Raw genomic sequence first — 18,489 nt, 5'->3', positions numbered from 1 at the left:
TTGAGACCAGCCTGGGCAACATAGTGAGACTTTCTTTTCTTTTTTCTTTTTTTCTTCTTCTTCTTTTATTTATTTATTTTTTTTGAGACAGGGACTCACTCTATCACCCGGGCTGGAGTGCAGTAGTGTGATCATGGCTCACTGCAGCCTCGACCTCCCCGGGCTCAGGTGATCTCCCACCTCAGCCTCCTCAGTAGCTGGGACTATAGGGATGCACCATCACATCTGGCAAATTTTTTTTTGTTTTGTTTTGGTTTGGTTTTTTGTAGAGACAAGATTTTGCCATGTAGGCTGGTCTCAAACTCCTGGGCTCAGTGATCTGCCCACCTTGGGCTCCCAAAGTGCTGAGATTACAGGCGTGAGCCACTTCTTTTCTTTTTCTTTTTCTTTTTTTTTTTTTGAGACGGAGTCTTGCTCTGTCACCCAGGCTGGAGTGCAGTGGCGCGATCTCGGCTCACTGCAGGCTCCGCCCCCCGGGGTTCACGCCATTCTCCTGCCTCAGCCTCCTGCGTAACTGGGACTACAGGCGCCCGCCACCTCGCCTGGCTAATTTTTTGTATTTTTAGTAGAGACGGGGTTTCACCCTGTTAGCCAGGATGGTCTCGATCTCCTGACCTCGTGATCCGCCCGCCTCGGCCTCCCAAAGTGCTGGGATTACAGGTGTGAGCCATCGTGCCCGGCCTTTTTTTTTTTTTTTTTTTTTTTTTTGAGACGAAGTCTCGCTCTGTCGCCCAGGCTGGAGTGCAGTGGCGTGATATCGGCTCATTGCAACCTTTGCCTCCCGGGTTCAAGTGATTCTCCTGCCTCATCCTCCTGAGTAGCTGGGATTGCAGTCAGGCACCACCTCGCCTGGCTAATTTTTGTATTTTTAGTAGAGACGGGGTTCACCATGTTGGTCAGGCTGGTCTCGAACTCTTGACCTCATGATCTGCCTGCCTCGGCCTCCCAAAGTGCTGGGATTATAGGCATGAGCCATGCAACTGGCCTGATTTCTTTCTTTCTTTCTTTCTTTCTTTTTTTTGAGACAGGTCTCCCTCTGTCACCTAGGCTGGAGTACAGTGGCATGATCTCAGCTTACTGCAACCTCCACCTCCGGGGCTCCAGCGATCCTTGTGCCTAAGCCTCCCGAGTAACTGGGATTACAGGCACCTGCCACCATGCCTGGCTAATTTCTTGTAGAGACTGGTTTCACCAGGTTACCCAAGCTAGGTCTTGAACTCCTGGACTCAAGAAATCCTCCAGCCTCGATCTGCCTTCCAAAGTGCTGGGGTTACAGGTGCCTGCCACCACCCCCAGCTAATTTTTGTACTTTTAGAAGAGACAGGGTTACACCATGTTGGCCTCAGGCTGGGTGCAGTGGCTCGCACCTGTAATCCCAGCACTTTGGAAGGCCGAGGCAGGTGGATTACTTGAGGTCAGGATTTCGAAACCAGCATGGCCAACATGGTGAAACCCTGTCTCTACTAAAATACAAAAATTACCCCCAGTATGGAGGGAAGAAGGGAAGGAGTGTGAATAGCTCCTAGGTGAATTAGTGTTAGCCACGGGAGGATGGTGGCACATGCCTGTGATCCCAGCTACTCTGGAGGCTGAGGCAAGAGCAAGGGCAACATGGTGAGACTTTGTTTCTACAAAAAAATTCAAATAGCTGGGCATGGTGGTGCATGCCCGTAGTCCCAGCTACTCAGGAAGCTGAAGTAGGAGGATCACTTGAGCCTGATAGGTAGAAGCTGCAGTCAGCCATGATTACACCACTGTACTGCAGCCTGGTTGATAGAGGGAGACCCTGTCTCAAGAAAAAAAAGAAAAGTCCTACATACAAGACTAAATTGAGGCCGTGAGTAGTGGCTCACGCCTGTAATCCCAACACTTTGGGAGGCTGAAGTGGGCAGATCACTTGAGGTCAGGAGTTCGAGACCAGCCTGGCCAACATGGTGAAACCCCATCTCTACTAAAATACAAAAATTAGTTGGATGTGATGGGGTGCGCCTGTAATCCCAGCTACTCCACAGGCTGAGGCACGAGAATCACTTGAACCCGGGAGGCGGAGGTTGTGTGAGCCAAGACTGCGTCATTGCACTGCAGCCTGGATGACAGAGTAAGACTCCTTCTCAAAAATAAATAAATAAATAAAATAATTATAAATATTAGAAAGGAAAAATTGAAAAAATATCCCCAGATAATAAGATTATATAGGCAGAAAACTGAAAATAATCTACACATAGATTAGAGTTAATAAATCAAGTAAGGTTGCCAGATATAAGATCCCATACAGGTTCACTGAATTTCTATACAACCGCAGTGTACAGTTAGGAGATGTTATTTTAGAAATTAATAAAAAGTATGAGTTTTTTTTTTTTTTTTTTTTTTTGAGACGGAGTCTAGCTCTGTCGCCCAGGCTGGAGTGCAGTGGCGCAATCTCGGCTCACTGCAAGCTCCGCCTCCCGGGTTCACGCCATTCTCCTGCCTCAGCCTCCCGAGTAGCTGGGACTACAGGCGCCTGCCACCATGCCCGGCTAATTTTTTGTATTTTTTAGTAGAGACGGGGTTTCACCGTGGCCTCGATATCCTGACCTCATGATCCGCCCGCCTCGGCCTCCCAAAGTGCTGGGATTACAAGCGTGAGCCACCGTGCCCAGCCAAAAAGTGTGAGATTTTTAGTAGAAAAATTATAACACTTTACTGAAAGATGATGAAGACCTGAGTGCGGTGGCTCACGCCTGTAATCCCAGCACTTTGGGAAGCTGAGGAGGGCAAATCATGAGGTCAAGAGTTCGATACCATCCTGGCCAACATGGTGAAACCCCGTTTCTGCTAAAAATACAAAAATTTTCTAGGTGTGGTGGCAGGCACCTGTAATCCCATCTACTTGGGAGGCTGAGGCAGGAGAATCACCTGAACCTGGGAGGCAGAGGTTGCAGTGAGCCAAGATCGCACCACTGCACTCCAGCCTGGGCGACAGAGTGAGACTCTGTCTCGAAAAAATAAAAAATAAAAAAATAATGAAGATCTAAACATATGGAGACACAAATCATGTCCATTAATAATATAAAGATTCAATTCTCCCTAATCAATCTATAGATTTAATTCAGACGCAATAGGGATTTTAATGGAAATCGAGAAGACAATTCTAAACATTTTTGGAAGAAGAAAGTATAGCCAAGTTACTACTAAAAAGAAAACCAAGTAGAGAGATGACATCCACCAGATTTTAAGTCTTATTATAAACTTATACTAATTAGGATGTGCAATATTGGCTCAAGGTTAGACAAACAGACCCATGGACACATGTCACTGCATATCCCTAGGGAAAGGAGGTACCAAGTCAATACACAGTGCTGGACAATTGCCAATCATTTCCAGGGGAAAAATAACACCAGATTCACACTTCACGCTGTACATAAAAACTCAATTCCAGAGGAATCAAGGACTTAATATGAAAGACATCACTTAGCCGGGCGCAGTGGCTCACGCTTGTAATCCCAGCACTTTGGGAGGCCGAGGCGGGCGGATCACGAGGTCAGGAGATCGAGACCACGATGAAACCCCGTCTCTACTAAAAATACAAAAAATTAGCCGGGCGTGGTGGTGGGCACCTGTAGTCCCAGCTACTCGGAGAGGCTGAGGCAGGAGAATGGCGTGAACCCGGGAAGCGGAGCTTGCAGTGAGCCGAGATTGCACCACTGCACTCCAGCCTGGGCGACAGAGCAAGACTCCGTCTCAAAAAAAAAAAAAAAAAAAAAAAAGAAAGACATCACTTAAAAAGATATAGATTATTATTTAATAATTTGAGATGGTGAGTTGTTTATTAAACAAAACACACAAAAGTACAAATGAGAATGAAGAAAAAAAAAACCAAATCAATCTGACATTAAAACCAGTCGCCGAGAGACTCTGTAAGAGCAAAAAGAGAAGCTGTAAACTGGGAGAAGGTAATTGCACCACATAACCAACAAAGAATTACTATTTAAAGTTTCTGAAGTCTAGAAGCTGTGTAAAAAACCACTATACCCACTAAGAAAAAGATTCACCATCTAAGAAAAAAACGGGCAAAAGGCACAAACAGGCATTTTACAGGAGAAACCATGAATGGCTAAAAAAATCTTTGAAAAGATGTTCAACCTCATTAGTAATTAGGGAGATGTACATTAAAACTACTATAATGCTGGCAGATTAGACATTTGCAAGGGAAAAAAAAAAAAAAAAGCCAGGCAAAATGGCACACACCTGTAATCCCAGCATTTTGGCAGGTTGAGGTGGGAGGATAACTTGAGCTCAGAAGATCCAGAGCAGTTCAGCCTGGGCAACATGGAGAAATCCTGTCTCTACAAAAAGCATAAAAACAAAATAAAATTAAAAAAAAAAATCAGCCGGGGTGGTGGTGCACGCCTGCAGTCCCAGCTGCTTGGGAGACTGGGGTGGGATCACTTGAATCAGGAAGTTTAGGCTGCAGTGAGAGGATATCATGCCACTGCACTCCAGCCTGTGTGATAAAGCAAGACCCTGTCTCAAAAAAATAAAATAACGTTTAAAAACCACTACAAGTTACAATTTCATAACTACCAGATGGACAAAGATTAACTTCCGAGCATTTCTTTTTTTTACTTTTTTTTTTGACATGGAGCTTCACTCTTGTTGCCTGGGCTGGAGTGCAGGGGTACGATCTCGGCTCACTGCAACCTCTGCCTCCCAGGTTCAAGGGATTCTTCTGCCTCAGCCTCCCGAGTGGCTGGGATTACAGGCACCTGCCATCATGCCCGGCTAATTTTTTGTATTTTTAGTAAAGACGGGGTTTCGCCATATTGGGCAGGCTGGTCTCGAACTCCTGACCTCAGGTGATCCGCCTGCCTTGGCCTCCTAAAGTGCTGGGATTACAGGGGTGAGCCATCACGCCCGGCAACTTCTGAGCATTTCAAAGCCAGTAAGGGTGAGAAGCAATGGGAATATAATAGGCCATTTGTGGAAATGCAAATAAGTACATAATTTGGGGAAAAATTATTATGCAGGTACCTACCTGCCCTAAGACCCAGCCATTCCATTCCACACTTTAAGGAAATAAAGTCTTGCACAGGTTCAAGGAGTTCCAATGGCCGGCCGGGCGCGGTGGCTCACGCCTGTAATCCCAGCACTTTGGGAGGCCGAGGCGGGTGGATCACAAGGTCAGGAGATCGAGACCATCCTGGCTAACACGGTGAAACCCCGTCTCCACTAAAAATACAAAAAAATAGCTGGGCGTGGAGGCAGGCGCCTGTAGTCCCAGCTACTCAGGAGGCTGAGGCAGGAGAATGGCGTGAACTCGGGAGACAGAGCTTGCGGTGAGCCGAGATCGCGCCACTGCACTCCAGCCTGGGAGACAGCGAGACTCCGTCTCAAAAAAAAAAAAAAGGAGTTCCAATGGCCAAAATCTGGCAAAACCCCAAAACCTACAGGAAGGGAGAACGGATCTATACACTGCTCTGTTCAAACGTTTTATACCTAACAGAAGTGCGCAGGGCAATTATTAGTCATTGGCCACCTGTGCCGATTGAGCGCTTGAAATGCAGCTAGTCCTAATTGAAATGTGCTAAATGCAAAATATACACAGGATTCAGAAGACTAAGAAAACAGTGTACAATTTTTTTTTTTTTTTTTTTTTTAAGATGGAGTCTAGCTCTGTGGCCCAGGGTGGAGTGCAGTGGCACAATCTCGGATCACTGCAAACTCCGCCCCCCGCGTTCAAGCAATTAACCTGCCTTAGCCTCCCGAGTAGCTGGGATTACAGGCGCCCGCCACCAAGTCCGGCTAATTTTTGCATTTTTAGTAGGGACAGTGTTTCACTATGTTGGCCCAGGCTGATCTCAAACTCCTGACCTCAAGTGATTCTCCCCCCACCTTGGCCTCCGAATTGGTGGGATTACCGGCACAAACCACTGCGGCCAGACAGCAGACTTACAAGAACCTTTCTTAGGAAAACACGGGTGATACCAAAATAAATACTCCAAACTTGCTGTGAAAGAACTTCATTAGAAGAAATATCACTCGCACTTAAACACAAAGCGTAAACGCACGAAAGATTAAGGAACTCACAAAGACAACCGAAAACCATGAATAAGCTTAACTCCCCAAAACGTGTAACCAGAAAGCAAATCTTAGTACACACACGGAAAATACAAATTTCTACTTTTTGAACCGTTTTATGTAGCCTTGCCAAAACAAGGCCTCAAAAAATTGGCTTAAGACTCAGAGTTGTTCCTCTCCACGGAAATCTTTAGTAAAAGGCGAAAGATTTATACGATCTGAAGAGAAACCAGAGTATGTTCCGTAACTTCGTAACTCGTCTCTCGAGTAACGGAAACTCCTAGTATAGTGATGGTGACTAGTTAATGCCAAGCTTCTATACTTAGAAAAAATTCTAAGAATACTGTTTAAACAGAAGTCTAATCTTCACAGGATATGCGTAGAATAAAAATGTTTGATTTTGCTGTTTTAAATTTGTACTGTGAGCAGTGCATTATGGGTATGCAAATAATCGGATCAATCTTTTGATTCCAGAACGGAGCATTTCACAGACTGCCTTATGTCACCGTTAGGGGGCGAAGCCGAAGACTGGCTGGCTGGAAAATAACGCTTTCCTGGTCAGAGACTCGGGTTTTCTGTTTTGTGTATTTGTACGTATGAGTTTGATTTCTTTTAAATAAAGACTGCTATTAAATTGAAAGAGAAAAAAGTGGCAAGTAAATGATTGACACAGAATTCAGAATGGTGGTTCCTCCCTTCGGTGAGGAGCGAGAGGTGTGACTGGGGAAGGGCACACAGGGGCTTAAAAAGTTTGACAATTTCCGTTTTTTTAAACTGTGTGGTCGACACAGGGGCGTTCTGATGTTATTTTTAACCGTGCACTCCGGGGATATACTGAATTTTGTATGCCATTTGAGAATTCCTGGCAATGTCCTGTTTAAAATTGGAACTTGCGCGCTCTGTTTCAGGTTTCCTGCCCGACCCCACGCTGCTGTTGGGGATGCAATCTTGCTATTCCAGTTTCAGACCTCGTGTCTCCTTATCCTAGGCGGGAGGATCGCCTGAGGCCCAGAGTTCCAGACCTGCCATCTCTACAAAAAATAATAATTTTTAAAAATAGTGCTGTCCTCTCCCCCTCAGAGCTACACTGTCGGCTCTGACCAGCCTACAGGGAATTCCTTTCTAAGGAATGTGCTCACTGGACAACCAGTGAAAGGAAAGCAGTGCAGGCTGGTCTGGAATTCCCGGCCACAAGCAATCCTCCCATCTTGGCCTCCCAAAGAATTGGAACTACAGGCCTGAGCCACCACGCCCAGCCAGCTCTAAGACTTTTACAGCCGCTGGTGTAAACATTTCATTTCCCGACTTTCACACCTTCTCTGAACCAACACTTTTCACGTTGCTGCTCCTTTGCTAGCAAGTCAATCATATTTGACATGCATGTAATTCAAATTTGTCTAATACATTTAAAAATAGATTTACTGGATATAATTTAAAAGCCAAGCAATCCACCCACTTAAAGTATACAATTCGGCCGGGCACGGTGGCTCACGCCTGTAATCCCAGCACTTTAGGAGGCCGAGGTGGGCGGATCACCAGGTCAGGAGATCAAGACCATCCTGGCTAACACAGTGAAACCCCGTCTTTACTAAAAATACAAAAAAATTAGCCAGGCGTCGTGGCAGGCGCCTGTAGTCCCAGCTACTTGGGAGGCTGAGGCAGGAGAATGGCGTGAACTCGGGAGGCAGAGGTTGCAGTGAGCCGAGATTGTGCCACTTCACTCCAGCTTGGGCGACAGAGCGAGACTCCGTCTCAAAATAAATGAAGTATACAATCCAGTGGTTTTTAGTATATTCACAGTTGTAGAATCATCCCCACAATGTAATTTTAGAATTTTTTGTTTTGGGTCTGTTTGTTATTGTTTTTCTCTTTTTTTTGAGACGGAGTCTTGCTCTGCTCCCCAGGCTGGAGTGCAGTGGCACAATCTTGGCTCACTGCAACCTCCGTCTCCCAGGTTCAAGAGATTCTCCTGCCTCAGCCTCCCGAGTAACTGGGACTATAGGCGCCTGCCACCATGCCCAGATAATTTTTGTATTTTTAGTAGAGACAGGGATTCACCATGTTGGCCAGGCTGGTCTTGAACTCCTAGCCTCAAGTGATCTCCCCGCCTTGGCCTCCCAAAGTGCTGAGATTACAGGTAAGCCACCGCGCCCTGTTAGAATGTTTTTGCCACTTCGAAAAATGAAACAGTACCCATTAGAAGTTACTTCCCACCTGCTCATTCACCCAGCCTCTGGCAACCACTAATCTACTTTGTCTCTGATAGGCCCATTCCAGACATTTCATATAAAAGGAAGCATACAACATGTAGCCTTTTGTACCGGCTTCTTTTGATGTGGCTCATTGGTGAGCAAACATCCATCTGGTTTTGTTTGCTTGCTTGGTTTTTCCCTCCCACAACAAGGAAAATGTGATTTAATTCCACAAATTTACAAACCAGAATACAAAAACAAAATGTGGAACACAAAAATAAAGATGAGGAGTTCTGAGACTCAAGGCAGCTCAGCCGCAGCAGCTGCCCCGTGGTTTGGGCTGAATCCTCCCCATGACTTGGAGTCGGCTCTGACCTTGCCAGAACTTGAGGCTGAAGCCGGGCCCGCGACCGAGGCGCCCTGGTTCGTGATGGTGAAGTGGAAACCAGTCTCCTTCAGGTGGTCGTCACCCAGCTGGCTGTAGCCCAGGCCTCCCTGGCGGGGCGCGGGTCGGGTGGGGGCGTGCTGGTGCTCCACTTCACACACTGCTTGCTGCTCACTCTTTGCGGGCCACGTGGGGAACATCGAGGGGTCAGTGGGGGAGGGGGCGATCTCGAAGAAATACTCGTGCTTGAGGCCATCCTCGGTGCTCCTCCCGGGGAAGTAGGTCAGGAACTTGTTCTTAAGATGAAAGCCCTGTTCTGAGAGCAAGGCCCCCAAGCCCTTGCAGAGGTTGCTATAGGGGTACTGGCTGAAAGTCATCTTCTTGACTGCTGGAAGGTTATTGTAGCCATGCCTATTTGTTTTTGTTTTGATACAGGTTCTGTCACCCAGGCTGGAGTGCAGGGCTGCAATCATAGCTCGCTGCAGCCTCAAACTACTGGGCTTAAGCACCTCCTGCCTCAGCTCTAGCAATCCTCCTGCCTCAGTCACCCGAGTATCTGGGACTATAGTCTGCAAGCCACCACATTGGGCTAATTTTATTTTATTTTTTAATTTTTTGTAGCGATGGGGGTCTCTATGTTGAAAGATATGTTGCCCATGCTGGTCTTGAATTCGTGGGCTCAAGGGATCCTCCCACTCCTGCTTCTGAAAGCGTTGGTGAGAGGTGACAGCGTGCGGGCCAGCCCTCGCTTGCTCTCCATGCATCCTCGGCCTCAGCGCCCACTCCAGCCGCGCTTGAGGAGCCCTTCAGCCCGCCGCTGCACTGTGGGAGCCTCTTCCTGGGATGGCCAAGGCCGGAGCCGCCTCCCTCAGCCTGTGGGGAGGTGTGGAGGGAGAGGCACGGGCGGGAACCGGGGCTGCACACTGCGCTTGCGGGCCAGCTAGAGTTCCAGGTGGCCGTGGGCTTGGCGGGCCGCACTCGGAGCGAACGGCAGGAACCGCTGGCCCCGGGTAGTAAGGGGCTTAGCACCCGGGCCAGTGGCTGTGGAAGGTGCGCCGGGTCCCCCACCGGTGCTGCGGTGGATTTCTCGCCGGGCCTTAGCGGCCTCCCCGCAGTGCAGGGCTCGGGACCTGCAGCTCGCAATGCCTGAGCCTCCCCCCGCCCGCCGCCCGCCGCCCGCCACCCGCCACCCGCCACCCGCCACCCGCCACCCACCACCCACCGTGGGTTCTTGCGCGGCCCGAGCCTCCCCGACGAGTGCCGCCCCCTGCTCCACGGCGCCCAGTCCCATTGACCGCCCAAGGGCTGAGGAGTGCGGGCGCACGGTGCGGTAACGGCAGGCAGCTTCACCTGCGGCCCCCGTGCAGGATCCACCGGGTGAAGTTAGCTGGGGTCCTGAGTCTGGTGGGGACTTGGAGAATCTTTATATCTAGCTAAGGAATTGTAAATACACCAATCAGCACTCTGTATCTAGCTCAAGGTTTGTAAATGCACCAATCAGCACTGTGTGTCTAGCTCAGGGTTTGTAAATACACCAATGGACACTCTGTATGTAGCTAATCTAGTGGGGAGATGGAGAACTTTTGTGTCTAGCTCAGGGATTGTAAACGCCCCAATCAGCACCCTGTCAAAACGGACCAATCGGCTCTCTATAAAATGGACCAATCAGCAGGATGTGGGTGGGGCCAGATAAGAGAATAAAAGCAGGCTGCCCAGCCAGCAATGGCAACCCTGTGGGGTTCTCTTCTGCAGTGGTTTTTTTTCCCCCTCCTTGGGGTTTAGGCTGCGCTTTTGAGCTATAACCCTCACCTTGAAGGCCTACAGTGTCTAATCCTAAAGCTAGTGAGACAAGTAACCCACTAGAAGGAGGGAAGAACTCCGGACGTGCCACCTTAAGAGCTGTAACAGTCACCGCGAAGGTCTTGCAGTTTCACTCCTGAGCCAGCAAGACCACGAACCTACCAGAAGAAAGAAACTCCGAACACGCCGCCTTTAGGAATTATAACACTCACCGCGAGGGTCCGCGGATCTATGCTTGAAATCAGTGAGACCAAGAACCCACTAATTCCAGACACGTGGGGACTAAAGGTGTGAGTCAACTGTGCCAGGCAGTGTACGTTTGTTTTGATAGTCTTGCATGCTTGCTATAGGTCACAAAGTAATGGGAAATTAAACCCGTGCAAAGTTCTCACCAGACGGTAATAGCTACACCTCATAGGATTTAGCAAGGGGCTAAGGGGTGGGTTCTCTGAACACTGAGCTCTCCCCGCATTGAGCCTTGGGGGAGAGTGTTTCCATACTCCCGTGTTTTAGGGGACATTCATCTGCTGGCCTTTGTTCTTTTACTCTGGAAGGGTCCTGGATAGCTTTCGCTCTTAAAAGAACTGAAAGGAAAGTTAACTTGTTTTTAGCCATGCCAGCCTCCATAGAGGGTCATGGAGTTTCTACAACTTGTGAATCCAAAGCTTGGACTCGCCCTGATCCATTACTTATGGTGTGGCTTGCACTTCAATTTCCAGCAACAATTCATGCTAATTTAAGAAATAACTGGCCGGGCGCAGTGGCTCACACCTGTAATCCCAGCACTTTGGGAGGCTGAGGTGGGTGGATCACCTGAGGTTAGGAGTTCAAGATCAGCCTGGCCAACATGGTGAAACACTTTCTCTACTAAAAATACAAAAATTAGCGGGGCGCAGTGGCATGTTCCTGTAGTCCCAGCTACTCGGGAGGCTGAGGCAGGAGAATTGCTTCAACCCGGGAGGCAGAGGTTGCAGTGAGCCAAGATCGTGCCACTGCACTCCAGCCTGGGTGAAAGAGCGAGACTCCGTCTCAAAAAAAAAAAAAAAAAATCCAGTGTGTATTTCATACTTACAGTACATCTCAATTCAGACTGGCCACATTTCAAATGCTCAAGAGCCACATATGGCCAGTGGTTACCATATTGAACAGTATACTTCCAAATCCTTTTGGATCTTCTATGAAGATAATCATATGGATGGAGAATAACAATTTTGTTTTTCTTTTTTCACTCGTTATACCTTTCCCTCTCCCTGACTTCTTGTTTTACTTTCCTGGCAAGGCCCTTAGTGAAAAATTGAATGGAAGCAGTGATACTGTCATTTTTGTCGTCTTCCAGACTCTAAAGGGAAAGTTGACAACACTTCGTTATGAGTGATGTTTTTGGTTGTTATTCTACTTTAAGCAGATTCCCATCTATTCCTATTGTAATAAGATTAAAACATAGCTGGGCTTGGTGGTTCATGCCTGTAATCCCAGCACTTTGGGAGGCCGAGGCTGAAGGATGGCTTGAGCCCAGGAGTTCGAGGACAGCCTGGCCAACATGGTGAAACCTCGTTCCTACAAAAAAAATACAAAAATTAGCCAGGTAGGGTGGGGCAAGCCTGTAGTCTCCACTACTTGGGAGGATGAGGTGGGAGGATCACTTGAGCCCGGGAGGTGGAGGTGGCAGTAAACCTAGCTTGCACCACTGCACTCCAGCCTGGGCAACAGAGCGAGACTCTGTATCAAAAGTAAAATTAAATTAAATTATATAAATATATTAAATATATGTATATACTATATATAAAAATGGATAGATGTTTAAATTTATCAAATATGTTTATGCATTCATGGGATTACCAAATGATTTTGCTCTAATCTCATATAGTGTTGATCAATCTACACTAACATTAATGGGGCTTTTGTTTATTTGTTTAATTTTTTTTTTTCTTTTGAGACAGACACTGCTGGAGTGCAGTGGCGTGATCTGGGCTCACAACCTCCGCCTCCGGGGTTCATGCGATTCTCCTGTTTTTTGTTTTTTGTTTTTTTAGATAGAGGCTCACTCTGTCACACAGGCTGGAGTGCAGTGGTACAATCTCGGCTCACTGCAACCTCTGCCTCACAGGTTCAAGTGATTCTCTTGTCTCAGCCCCCCGAGTAGCTGGGATTATTACAGGCGCGCCCCACCACACCTGGCTAACTTTTGTATTTTTAGTAGAGAAGGGGTTTCACCATGTTGGCCAGGCTGGTCTTGAACTCCTGGTCTCCACTGATCTTCCCGCCTCGCCCTCCCAAAGTGCTGGGATTACAGGTGTAAGCCACTTGTGGCCAGCCTACACTAACAGATACACGTTAAATCATTCTTGTACATTGTTCTCTGGTTTCTATTTGTTGTGACCAGATGCCAGGGCCCACAGTTACAAGAAGCAGGTTCTCTTGTAGAAGCAACATTAAATCTTTTCAAATTTTTCGGTAAAGAGAGACTCTCCCTATAGGGAAGGAAGTGGGGGGCCTCTAGGTCTCAGTTTCTATTACGAGTTACCTCCATTCTTGGAACTTCTTGCTCATTTCTGCCGCAGCCTCCGCGATGGCCACAAGACGGTGCGACTTCCATTTAGTGCTCAGTTCTGACCACAAGGCCCACCCGTTATGGTCGTGGCGTCAAATATCTTCTTCCCTTAAATCCGAAAAGAATTTTGAAAATGTATGTACCTCTTGCACATTGTAAAGATCATGTCTACAGCTTTCTTCTGATAACTTACAATATAAGTTTAAAGAGATGCAAAGGATGGGTATCTTGTGCATTGTACTCAAAACTGTTACATCACTAAAAATTTAGGCTGGGTGCGGTGGCTCCTGCCTGTAATCCCAGCACTTTGGGAGGCTGAGGCGGGTGGATCACTTGAGGCCAGGAGTTCAAGACCAGCCTAGCCAACATGGTGAAACCCTGTCTCTACTAAAAATCCAAAAATTAGCCAGGTGTGGTGGCACACGCCTGTAGTCCCAGCTACTCGGGAGGCTGAGGCAGGAAGAATCGCTTGAACCTGGGAGGCGGAGCTTGCAGTGAGCCATGATTGCGCCCCTGCACCCCAGCCTGAACAACGGAACAAGACCCTGTCTTAAAGGGTACCCGAAGAGTCAGGTTAGTGTCTGGCTTCATGGGCTAGAGAAAGGATTGCAGCCAGGAAGGGGCAGGAGTGCATGTGCTGGCAATGTCCTGGAGTTCGGTTACCCACAGGCGTTTCGTAAGGGCACTGCATATACAGAACCCTTTAGATGTGGAAAATTTTTAAACTTTCTCCAAAATAAGTAGCATGAAAAGCTGGAGTCATACTAAGCAAAGCAAAGAAACTTCTGGAACAGAGCAGTGACTCCAACAAATAATGGCTTGCAGAAAGGAAAGAGCTGATAAGAAAGTGCATTTAAGTCTCTTATTTATGTAAGATTAGGCCAGGAGTGAACCTGGGAGGCGGAGCTTGCAGTGAGCCGAGATCGCCCTACTGCACTCCAGCCTGGGCAACAAGAGCAAAACTCCGTCTCAAAAAATAAATAAGATTAACCCTACCTACCAAAGAAAGGACTACAGTATAAGCAAAAAATAATGTAAAACATCTCATAATTATTACATACACAAATGATAGTATTTTGGATTACTGGATTTTTCCATTCTATTTAATGTGGCTTTTAAAATTAAAAATTCCACCTATACCTCGCATTGTATTTTTTTTTTTTTTTTTTTTTTTTTGACAGTGTCTCACTCTGTCGCCCAGGCTGGAGTGCAGTGGCGCAATCTCGGCTCATTGCAAGCTCCCTCCCGGGTTCACGCCATCTTCCTGCCTCAGCCTCCCGCGTAGCTGGGACTACAGGCACCCCGCTAATTTTTTTTTTTTTTTTATTTTTAGTAGAGACGGGGTTTCACAGTATTAGCCAGGATGGTCTTGATCTCCTGATCTCGTGATCCGCCCGCCTCGGCCTCCCAAAGTGCCGGGATTACAGGCGTGAGCCCACCACGCCTGGCCCTCACATCGTATTTCAACCTGACAGTGCTGCAAAAAAAATGAACTAAATACTCTACATTACAAGTAAAACACGCATCTTCCAAACAGCCTTGACTAAAAGAAAAACCCCAGAGGCCCAGAGGAGGTACTACTTGTATATCAACTGCCTATCACAAAAAGTTGAAAAGCATGAATATACAAGCCGCATATAGATAAACACACGCAGAAATAACTACCAGTACGTAAGAATAAAGAAACACCTAAATAAGTATCAACGTTTATACCATATAAGATTTACAGGTAGTGTTTCAATACACACCACGATACTATCAAAAACATCTGTGAACAAAAAACAACTAACATAAAACAAAAAAAACAAGTCTGTCATTGAACTAATACATATAGCCTTGCCAAAGCAAAGCCTCAAAAAATTGAAATAACACTCAAGTTGTTCCTCTCCACGGAAATCTTTAGTAAAAGGCGAAAGATTTATACGCAAATGAAGAGAAACTAGAGTATATTACTTGTTTCACGTAACTCAATTCTCGGGTAACTGCAATTCCTAGCACACTGATGGTGTCTACTCATCCCAAGGGTTACTACCTGAGAAAGTTCATACAAAAAAATTCTGCATGTAAAATTCTCACACTTAGAAATGCCAAGCAATATAGAAATTTGTTTTTTTCCGAAAAAAATACTGTTTGCAATGTATTATGGGTATGCAAATGAGACCTGAATAATCGTCTTTAGACTCCGGAAATATCTTAGCAGTCACACGGTACTCTTGGGGCAACCTTTAGGGGGCGAAGCGGAGGCCTTGCTGCCCAGGACTTTTGTTTGTTTGTTTGTTTGTTTTTTGTTTTTTGAGACAGGGTCTTACTCTGTCATCCAGGCTGGAGTGCAGTAGCGCGATCTCTGCTCACTGCAACCTCTACCTCTCGGGTTCAAGCGATTCTCCTGCCTCAGCCTCCCAACTAGGTGGGATTACAGGCGCACGACACTGCACCCGGCTAATTGTCCAGGACTTTTAAGCCCTGTCTCTAAAATAAAAATAGAAACATCTTAAAGATTTTTAAGTATATCTTGTAAATAATGTATATCGTCTATGCGCGTATATAAATCAAAGAAAAGTAATAAAACACTGATGTCTCCCATCCAGTTCAAAAAGTATATTGTTAACATCTTTGAAGCCCTCGTTGGCCCATTTCCCCATCATACCCCTCACTCGCTACATGGGTAGTCACTATCTGGAATATGTATTAACCATTCCTTTGCTCTTAACTGCCCCTCTTCGCCCCAACTATTAGAAAACTCCCTCCTAGCAATACTCCCACCTCAGCCTCTCAACTAGCTGGGACCACAGGCACGCGCCACCACACCTGGCTAATTTTTGTATTTTTCGTAGAGACGGGTTCTGGCTTTCTTGCCCAGCCTGGTCTTGAACTTCTGGCCACAAGCGAGCCTCCTGCCGCAGCTTCTGGAGTTGCTGGATTACAGGCGTGAGTCACAGCTGCCAGCTCTTCTTTTACTTTCTCCACGAGATTTTGCATATATATAATATATAAATATAAATATATAATATATACTATATTATATACAGTATATATTATGTTAATTATATAATATATAATATATGTTATATATTATATAAATAATGTAATGTCATATTAATAATTAATATAATTATATCAATTATATTTATAATTATCTTTTTATTATAATTATATTCTAATTATAATATATAATTATATTCTAATTATAATATAGAATATAATTATATTCTAATTATAATATAGAATATTATTATATTTTCTATATTATATATATATAATATATATTATATATATATATTATATATATATATTATATTTTCTGAATATAATTATATTTTATAATTATATTCAGTTCGAATATAATTATATATTCTAATTATAATTATATAATTAGACTATAATTATATAATATAGAATATAATTATATTCTAATTATAATATAGAATATAATTATATTATATATAATTATATGTAATATGTATTATATAATTATATATAGTGTATTTTAACGTGTTTTCTAGCCTGCATTTGAATTTTTTTATGGTGATAAAATATACATAAAATTTACCGTTTTAACCATTTTTAAGTGTACAATTCAGTGGCATTAAATATATTCACACTGTTCTGCAACCATCACTACTTTTCCATTTTCAGAATTTTTTCATCATCTCAAAACCCATTTAATAATGACTCCCCATTCTCACCTCTTTCAGCCCCTGGCAACTGCCATTTTACTTTCTGTCTCTATGATATTGCCTTTCTAGGTGCCTCATATAAGTGGAATCTGGAATATTAGTCCTTTTGTCTCTGGTTTATTTCATTTAGCATAATGTCTTTAAGGTTCATCCACGTTGTGGCATGCGTCAAAATTTTATTCCTTTTTTTTTTGAGACGGAGTTTTGCTCTTGTTGCCCAGGCTGGAGTGCAATGGTGCGATTTCGGCTCACCACAACCTCCACATCACAGGTTCAAGTGATTCTGCTGCCTCAACCTCCTGAGTAGCTGGGATTACAGGCATGCGCCACCACACCTGGCTAATTTTGTATTTTTAGTAGAGATGGGGTTTCACCATGTTGGTCAGGCTGGTCTCGAACTCCTGACCTCAGGTGATCCGCCTGCTTTGGCCTCCCAAAGTGCTGGGATTACAGGCGTGAGCCACCGTGCCCGCCTAGAATTTTATTCCTTTTGAAGGATGAATAATATTCCATTATATGGTTACACCACATTTTGTTTACCCATTCATTTGTTGATGGACAGGTGTTGTTTACACCTCTTGGTTATTGTAAATAATACTTCCATGCAATTATTTTTAAATGTAAATTAACTAACAGTAAAATGGAATTTTTCTGGTATGCAGATCTATGATTTCTTTTTTTTTGTCTTAAAAAAAATTTTTTTTTTTTTTTGAGACGGGATCTCACTCTATCACCCAGGCTGGAATGCAGTAGTGCGATCTCAGCTCACTGCAATCTCCACCTCCTTGGCTCAAGCGATCCCACCTCAGCCTCCAGAGTAGCTGGGGCTACAGTTGTGGCCACCATGCCTGGCTAATTTTTGTATTTTTAGTAGAGACAGGGTTTCACCATGTTGCCCAGGCTGGTCTAGAACTCCTGGCCTCAAAGGCATCCGACCACCTCCGCCTTCCAAGGTGCTAGGATTACGGGCTTGAGCCACTGCCTGTTTTGTTTTTAGAGACCAGGTTTCCTATGTTTCCCAGGCTGGTCTCGAAATCCTGGCCTTAAGCAATCCCACAACCTCATCCTCCTAAAGTGCTGAGATTACAGGTGTGAGCCACTGTAACAGACAGGGCCTCTCTGTTGCCCAGGTCTCAGCCTCCCAAGTAGCTGGGACTCCAAGTGCAAGCCACCATGTTCTGCTACTTTTTGTATTTTTTTTACAGGCGTGATCCACCACAACTGGCCAGATCTATGATTTTAAATTCATTATTATTATTTTTTATTTTATCCTCACTGCATACTGAGTGCATCTATGATTTTTTAAACATATACATAGATTTGCATAATCACCACCACAATTAAGATACAAAATAGTTTCACCACTCCAAAATTTCCTCATGCTGCTCTTTGTGGTCACACCTTCCTCTACTTGTAATCCTTTACAAACACTGACCTGTCCTCCATCACTACTTTTGCCATTTCCGACATTTAAATGAAACATGCAGTACATACCCTTCGAATTGGCTTCTTGTTCTCAGCATGATGCCTTGAGGTTCACTCATGTTGTTGCATTCCTTTCTGTTCCTGTATGGCTGTACCATGATTTATTTACCCATCCACCTGTCATTTCCAGTTTTTAGTGATTGCTAACAGAGCTGCTGTAAACATTTTTGTGCAGATTTTTGTCTGAGCAAGAGTTTTCACTTCTCTAAACACCTAGAAGTGGGTATTGCTGGGTGTTATGGTAGGTGGATGTTTAACTTTGTAAGAACTGTTTTAACAGAGTAGTTACCAGTTTTTATTCCCACCATCAATGTATAAGAGTTTCAGTTACTCCGTATCCTC

The 18,489-nt window shown here is 45.1% G+C and overlaps 2 non-coding genes and 1 pseudogene across 2 annotated transcripts; all 3 read right to left on the bottom strand.

Annotated features, from left to right (window-relative positions):
- Window positions 1-6,179: 6,179 nt before the first annotated feature.
- On the bottom strand, window positions 6,180-6,295 carry LOC115835808. The gene has a single exon (XR_004030817.1). It is a non-coding gene; the product is annotated as a U5 spliceosomal RNA (small nuclear RNA).
- Window positions 6,296-8,559: 2,264 nt separating this feature from the next.
- On the bottom strand, window positions 8,560-14,132 carry LOC100587516 (annotated as a pseudogene).
- A 685-nt stretch (window positions 14,133-14,817) lies between these two features.
- On the bottom strand, window positions 14,818-14,933 carry LOC115835809. Its single transcript, XR_004030818.1, has one exon. It is a non-coding gene; the product is annotated as a U5 spliceosomal RNA (small nuclear RNA).
- Window positions 14,934-18,489: the final 3,556 nt, after the last annotated feature.

Source organism: Nomascus leucogenys, chromosome 6 (genome assembly GCF_006542625.1).
Source record: "Nomascus leucogenys isolate Asia chromosome 6, Asia_NLE_v1, whole genome shotgun sequence".
Lineage (NCBI taxonomy): Eukaryota > Metazoa > Chordata > Mammalia > Primates > Hylobatidae > Nomascus > Nomascus leucogenys.
This window is presented reverse-complemented; position numbering and strand designations above follow the sequence as displayed.